Consider the following 8,276-nt stretch of genomic DNA (forward strand, 5'->3'; position numbering starts at 1 on the left):
AATCTCAGGCCATGTGGTGCATCCATTGTCAATGGCTAGTCAATTTAACATTGTCCGGATGGATACGCATACACCTCAATCTTCAGTAAGGCCATAAGTTAAACTAACATGTACTACCTAGATAATTGGAACCTTATCTAAATCCTCTCTGTTATTCATAATCTGGATGATTGAGACGAACAGTGAATTAAAAGTTGGTTTTTGTTAAGCCAGGAGCCACTCGCAGTTGGTAGTATTCAGTAACTTCAAGGCAGTCGTTCAATTAGCAAGTACGAATCTACGATATTTATATATAATCATAAGTATAATTGTATTGTTGTAGGTTCTTATGATCCTCATTGGAATAAAATTTGGACGGTAAGATCTAACTTGATTCAACAATTCGATTTTGCATTTTTAATTTCCATTAATTAAATTTTCTTAATTACACATAAACACATGTTTAAATTAGTATTAAATTAGAAACTTCAAGCCTCTAGTTTGAATGTGTTTTATTTCAATATATCAACAATGAAATTAATGAAATTTTATATAACATTTAAACACTTTTGAAACAAATAGTTATAAGACTAAATATAACTAACTTTTTTCTACACTCCAAACTCTTATACATTCACTTACACACTCTAACTCTTACACATTTACTTACACACTCCAACTTTATGCATTCACTTACACACTTTAAATCACTTACACAAGTTAATCGTCTTCTATACTACTAACATTCTTTTTCATACGATCTAATGAACTACAAAGTTGCTACAATTCATTATAAATACCCCCTTTAGCCATGAGATCCCTTACACCACCATCATCAAATATTTCTAACATTCTTTCTTATATTTTCACTTTATTTACTACATTAATACCTTTATTATTAGTTGAAGAAATTCAAAAACATGGAGCTTAGAACACTCTTTATTTAGCTTAAATCATCATCATTATGGAGCATTATTGGGTAATTATTTTGGGTACTTAACGTATCATTATTTTTAGAGTTTCATTTAATTATTTTAGGAGCTTAGAAGATCATCATTATTTTGAGAGTTTGGATTAATTATCTTTGAAGCATTATTATCTATTTTGGAGGGTCTTATTTCTTATTATTTTCTTAATTAGTACTTAGTACTAATCCTTGGTGTTAGTATGGTATAACTTCTTACCCTACTTTTTTTGTGGAATTTTACATTATATTTATTTTATAATATGTAAAGTATGAAATATGCTAATATGTTTTAGTAGGAAGTTAGTTTAATGAAATTATGATCAAAATTATATTAAGTATGTGTTTGCTAAAAGTATTTTTTGGTACGTTCATTTAATAATCTTTGAACAAGTTTAGGAAGTTGGGTGCAAAATTATATTCTAGTGATATTAAGTATGATTCATGTTATAAACCAGTGTTAGTATTTTTATGAGTTATGTGTTACATTAGGAATGTTATTATATTTAAGAATTTTTATGTTAAAACTTTATTAAATGTTTATGTTAGCCTTCAAATTAGTTTATAAGGTATTAAGTTATTTTATGAACTTATTTTTTATTAAGTATGGTTATATTAAGAATATTGTTATTATACTTTATTTTGAGATTTAAGTTTATCCTTAAGGTTATGGTAAATTTCTAAGTTATTGCGTAAAGTTTTTATTTTTGTAAGTGGTTATGTTACTTATTTAAATCTAGGATTTAGTATGATAAATTAAATTAAGTCGTTCTTTTTATGTGAAAAGGGCCCAAAACACTCATAGGTCATTCGATCACTATCATATAAAAAAAGAGAGTTTGATTTACTATTTTAAATTATTACACCTATTTTTGTGATGATAATAAAATAACAATTTAAAAAGATATTTTTGAGAAATTTTTATAAGTTATTAAATGTTGAAGTGTTTTTCTTCAATATAAGAGATTTTATAATAAAAGTAACTTTTAATCACTATTTAGTACAAAATATTTTATTTGCTAACTATTTGACCAATATTTATGTAAAATGATGTGAAAATACTTTTAGTACACTTGCTGCTCAAACTATGTATGAAATAATGATTTTGTGAGATTACAAGTTTTACTTGTTTTATAATTAGAAATATTGACTTTTTTGAAAATTATAAGTTTGACTTGTTTTAAAACTAGAAATATTAATTTTTTTATGAAATTATAAGTTTGACTTGTTTTATAACTAGAATGTTGATTTTTGCAAACCTAATAAGTTTACTTATTTTTCTAAACTTGAAATATTGATTTTTGGTGAATTTGTAGAATTTTGTAAACTTATTCAAATGATGCAATTTTAACTTGAATTTTAATTAGAATATTTGATTTTTTTTGAAGAGAATAAAGTTTTATTTATTGTAAAGTTGAAAATGTTGATTTTGGAAACTTATTTAAAGAGAAATAGATTTTAATAGCTATTTGTGGAAATATTAATTTAGGGACTATTGATAGCCAATAGTACATTGTCAACAATTTGCTGTCCAGGAATGAAGCCAGACTGAGCAATACTCACAATATCACAGATAATCTTCTGCAATCTGGAAGTTAAGATTCGAGCAAAAAGTTTATAGAGCATAGAGCAACAAGAAATGGGCCGAAAATCCTTAACCAGAGAGGCATTAGGAACTTTTGGAATCAAGGTTATAGCGGTAATATTAGCAGGAACATAAAGAGAATTATGAGCAAAGAAATCATTTACTGCCTTAATAATATGCCAAGTCTTCTTGAAGAAATAAGAGTTAAACCCATCCAGGCCAGGGCTTTTATTGTCATCAATGCCACCAAGAGCAGCATCTACTTCAGAAGGAACATTAGACTGAATAAGAGAAGGCGCTTGGTCTCGAGTAAGCTGAGGGCCATCTCTCATAGCTTGAATGTCAATGCCAACAAGAGAAGAAGCACAAGTACCCAACAAAGCTTTGTAGTAACCCGTAATGAGTCGAGAAATCTCTCTCTGATCCTCCACAATATTACCCCTATCATCCATCAAATAGTCAATCCGGCTATGACTTCTTCTATCTTTAACCACAGAATGAAAATAACAGGTGTTCGAATCTCCATCCTTCAACCAAAGGATTTTAGCCTTTTGCTTAAGAGCACCATCTTCAATTCTTTGCCATTTCCTGAGCTCAGCAGAAGCCTCACTCTCCGAAGAATGAATAGTTCTGTCAAGAGGGGTACTCAGGAGCTGGTTTTGGACAGCATCAAGGGTCGCTTGCCATTTCAGAATATTAGAGTGAATATTCTTAAACTGGTGAGCATGAAGATCCTTCAAGGCTTTTTTAACACATTTGAGCTTACTCCAAACCCTCTGCATAGGATTGCCTTGGTGATTCGAATTCCACACAATCTCCACAGTACTCAAGAAATCAGGATGATCAGCAAGATAATTGAGAAAACGAAAAGGCCTACCCTTTGCTAAATCACACTTACCAAACTGACAAACAAGAGGAGTATGATCAGACAGGTAGTGATTCAAGTATTGTAAAACAGTATTCTCATTCCAATTAAGCCGAGCATCATTAACAAACCCATGGTCAATACGAGAAGTGATCCTAGCAGCACCATGAGCTTTGTTGTGCCACGAATGCCAATGCCCAACAGAACGAGGAGTGATGAGTTTAGCTTCAGCAATACACTCAAGAAAATCTTTCATCTCATAATTCGAAACCAACCTACCATTGGACCGATGAGAAACATTAAAGACCGCATTAGTCTCCCATAACACACCAAGTGTAACAGGTCTTTTTTTCATTAATCTTAAATATTTTGACAAATTTAATCATCGTTTCATTTTTTTATTTTTAATTCGGTTCTGAATTTTATTTCAATTGTTTTCAAGTTCTTGATTTTTTATATGTATTTTTATTTATTTATTTCTCTTAGATCAAAATATTAGGTTTAAATTAAAAGTTTTTTTTATTATATTTAGTAATTTCATTTTTTTTCTCTCGGAATAATAATGATAATATTGTACTTTAAATATTAAACCTATCTAAATTAACCATATTTACAAAATCTAATTATGTTTATATACTATTTTCTGATTTAAAAAACAATAATAATATTAATAATATAAAAAAAATAAAAAAACAAAAGTTATCAACAAACTAACTGAGTTGGCGGAAAAAAAAGGAGCTACTTCTCACACTACAAAAAACTATTGAATTGGCGACACAGCTTTTCGTCGCCATTTCATAGCTAAACGGTCAAAAAGTGACCTTGGCGACGGGCTTCGTGGTGGTCGCCTTTTCGTTCGTCGCTAGCATCAAATTGGACGCCATTTCGTCGCTATATTTTTTGATGAAATTGACGACCACCGAGCGACAAGCTATCCATCGCCAAGCACGTGTCTGCCATGGCGACAAGCAGCTCCTCGCCAACGCTATCGCCAGAACTGGCGACCAAACAGCGGCCACTTTGTCTTTGCCGAGTTGGCGACCAAGCTCTGATAGCCATCTCGTCGCCTGCTGTTTTGAAGCTTTTTTGAAGCCGTATATATATATATATATATATATATATATATATATATATATATATATATATATATATATATATATATATATATATATATATATATATATATATATATATATTATATTTATATATATTTTGTATTAGTTATAATATTAAAATAAAAATATATACACATAAAACAAATAAATTAAAATAAAAGAGCTGAAATATTTTATATAAAATTGAAGTTTATTACAAAGTCACAAAAATTACAAATATTTTAATCATTCATTGAGGAGGTGGAGGAGGGGGTTGATTCAAATTGAAATGCGATTCAAGGAATTTCATAAATTGTTCTCGTTTTCTTGTTATTTGTTCAGTCATCCTTTGATGATAGTCATAGGCTGTCTGAGCATTTCCTCTTCGTATCGATTCTAATAATTGATTATTAAACTCCATTTGCCGGGCTTCTAAATCCGCAAACCTTTGTTGTATAATGGCATCATAATCAGGTTGTGCAGGCTGAGAAGCCGGAATATCCGTTGGCTCAGGAGGATAAATAATTTGAGAGGCGGAACCAACCCCAAATACCTCTTTGGTTTTTTTGTTTTTTTTTGTTTGAACCGCTTTCTATGTTTTTTAAAGCATCCAACCAAATTTGACTTGGGTCACGAGTTGGATGCTCCTCCATCAAAGAACGATATTCATCCTTCAATAAAACAAAGAAATCAATTACCAATAAACAAAGTATTAATTGATACTAACAATAATTAAATAAACAAGTTTAAAAGATTATTACGTTAACTTTTTGTGACTTGCTATTCGTCCATTGGGAACAATCTCCTGTTTCATTGTCAAAGACCCCATGCGTTCGTGTAAATATTTCATAGGCCGTGGGTCTTTGACCTTTTGATTGTTCCTGAAATATTTAAAAAAAACGACTTAAAACTAAATAAAAGATAATAAAAAAATTCAATATAATACTACTTAATTGACAAAATACTCACCAAATCCCGCATTGTTCTGGCGTGCGGGATTGAGCCACCTATATGGGTGGCTTCAGCTTTGTCACTTCCTCCACGTCTGTTGGAGGAATTTCTAGCCGAAACGACTTTATTATCTGGGCGTTCCCAATCCGCCTTCCATCGCGCCCAGGTCTCATTATCGATGGAAGGAGGTTTAAATTCAGGCTTGCTTTTCAACGTCCTACGCCATTTGAAAAGCATATCCGCATAGCGCTTTGCGGCTTTTTCCTCCCACGACCTTCGAACGAAATGTTCGAGGCGAGGGTCCCATTTGTATTGTTTCTAAATACATAAATGTTTCATCAAATAAAATACTTAAAATAATTTATATATAACAAAGTCTAAAAATAAACAACAAAATAATAATTTTACCTTAAATTCATTAAAATAAAAATCTTTGGTGTGTTTTGTCACACCCTTCCAACTACTACCTTCGACATCTTGCCTATAATTGAAGGTAGCCCTTATTTTGGATGCAATAGTGTTTCCGGATATGGGATTAAATCTTACAATAATTAATAAAATTAGTTTATATTGAAATTTTAATATTGAAAAAATATTAATGATAGTAAGATGATTAAAATATTTGTTCCGCGGCTATTTCCAGTAGTAGTTGGATCATACCAATGACATTTGAACAACGTTACTCTTTTGATAGGTATCCCCGGGTATTCAACCTCTACGATTTCAAGCAATTGCCCATAAAAATCTTCTTCGTCACGACTGTTGTCAGCAGCTTTGACGCACACTCCGCTATTGTTTGCTAATTTATTTGATGCATGACGTACTGTATGGAATCTATATCCGTTTGTGTAACAGACATTGTAACTCCAAGCATGTTTTAGTGGTCCTTCAGCAATCTGCTTCAAAATGTCACTGTTCACTCGATTATCGAATGATCCTTGTCTTGCCTGTAACACAACTGGAAATAACTTTATGAATTTAATTAACGTAATACTGACATACATACATAATAACTAAAGTTATAGATGAACAACATACTGCAGTTCTGAACGCATCAGTGAAATTCTCTTGCATAAACGCTTCAATCCTCTGACTTGACCAATTCGTTGCTGTCTTTGAATTGAACTTTTAAACTCAGATACAAATACATCCACCTCTGGACAGTTCATTAGCACGTATCTATGTGCAATCTCGTAATCTCTTTCATCCAAAATATATGCTCTTCCTTTTCCATGAAATCTTATTGGATGACTGAAGATTGTGAATACACCAGCTACAATATTGTTGTAATTTCCATCGTCATTCCTAGGAAGGTCTCTGACCCTACATCGCACATGCTTCCTCGGTTAAATATGCGTTGCATATCGACGCTTCAACATGCGCTTTATTTTTAACATTCAGTTTCAAATGTCTAAGGTACCTGTACGGAAAAATTAGTTCACTGGTAGAATAATGAAAAAATTAATTACATATGATTTATATACCTCTCAAATGGATACATCCATCTGTATTGGACCGGTCCTGCAATTCTAGCCTCATATGCCAAATGGATAGGAAGGTGTTCCATGCTATCAAAGAATGTGGGCGGAAAGATAGTCTCTAGTTTGCAGATGATAACCGGAATATCTGCTTCCATTTTCCTCAAATCCTCCACACATAGCTTTATGATTCTAAAATATAAGCTCAACTCTGTAAGAGCTTCCCAAACCTTCACCGGTAGCAATTCTCTGAATGCAATTGGAATTAAGCGTTGCATGAAAACATGACAGTCGTGACTTTTCATGTCGAACAATTGATGCTTGGCAATGTCAATATTCCTTGCCATATTGGAGACATAACCATCGGGAAATCTAATACTCTTCAACCATTGAAGCAAGGCACGTATCTGTTCTTCATTTAATGTATAGGAAGCTTTAGGAATAGACGTACCTGTATATAATCATAATAAGATGTTATATGAATTATTGTTAATTATTAATTATATAAAGGTTTGAGTGTACACGTACCTATAGGATGCAATTCTGAACGTATACCAAGTTCACGCAGATCGTGTCTAACCTTGATGTGATCCTTTGTTTTACTTGGCACACACAACAAAGTGTTGAAAATGTTATCAAAAACATTCTTCTCTATGTGCATAACATCCAAATTATGTCGAATCGTGTTAGTTTTCCAATATGGCAAATCCCAGAATATGCTCCTCTTCTTCCATCCAGCAGAGTACTTACTAGCCTCTTTATTATGTTCCGGTGCATCTTCTTCATTGACTCTCAAAAAACCAAACTAATCTAATTCGTCAAGCAATTCAAGTCCTGTCCGAATGATAGGTGGGTCTCTTTTCTCAACAATGCCTGCTCTGAAATTTGTTCCATTTCTCCTGTAGGGATGACTTTTATCTAAAAATCTTCTATGACAGTCAAACCATGCAGTAAGGGCAAGCATATCGGCCCGCAGTACTCCACCCGGACAACATCGAATAAGCTGGAAAGTCATTGATCGTCCACATTAAAGCAGCTCGTAGTTGGAAATTCTCCTTTCTTGACACATCAAATGTACAAATACCCTCCTCCCACAACAAATTCAACTCTTGTATTAGTGGTTGAAGATATAAGTCAATGTTGTGCTTTGGATTACTCGGCCCAAGGACAATCAGGGTCAAGAACATATACGGCTTCTTCATGCACATCCATGGCGGAAGATTGTATGGTGTTAAAATGACAGGCCACGATGAATACTGTTGATCCGAACTTCTAAATGGGTTAAAACCATCTGTATACAGACCAAGCCGCACGTTTCGAGTCTCCAATGCAAAGTCTGGATGAATGTCGTTAAATGTCA

Source organism: Amaranthus tricolor, chromosome 15, assembly GCF_026212465.1.
Source record: "Amaranthus tricolor cultivar Red isolate AtriRed21 chromosome 15, ASM2621246v1, whole genome shotgun sequence".
In the NCBI taxonomy this organism is placed as follows: Eukaryota; Viridiplantae; Streptophyta; class Magnoliopsida; order Caryophyllales; family Amaranthaceae; genus Amaranthus; species Amaranthus tricolor.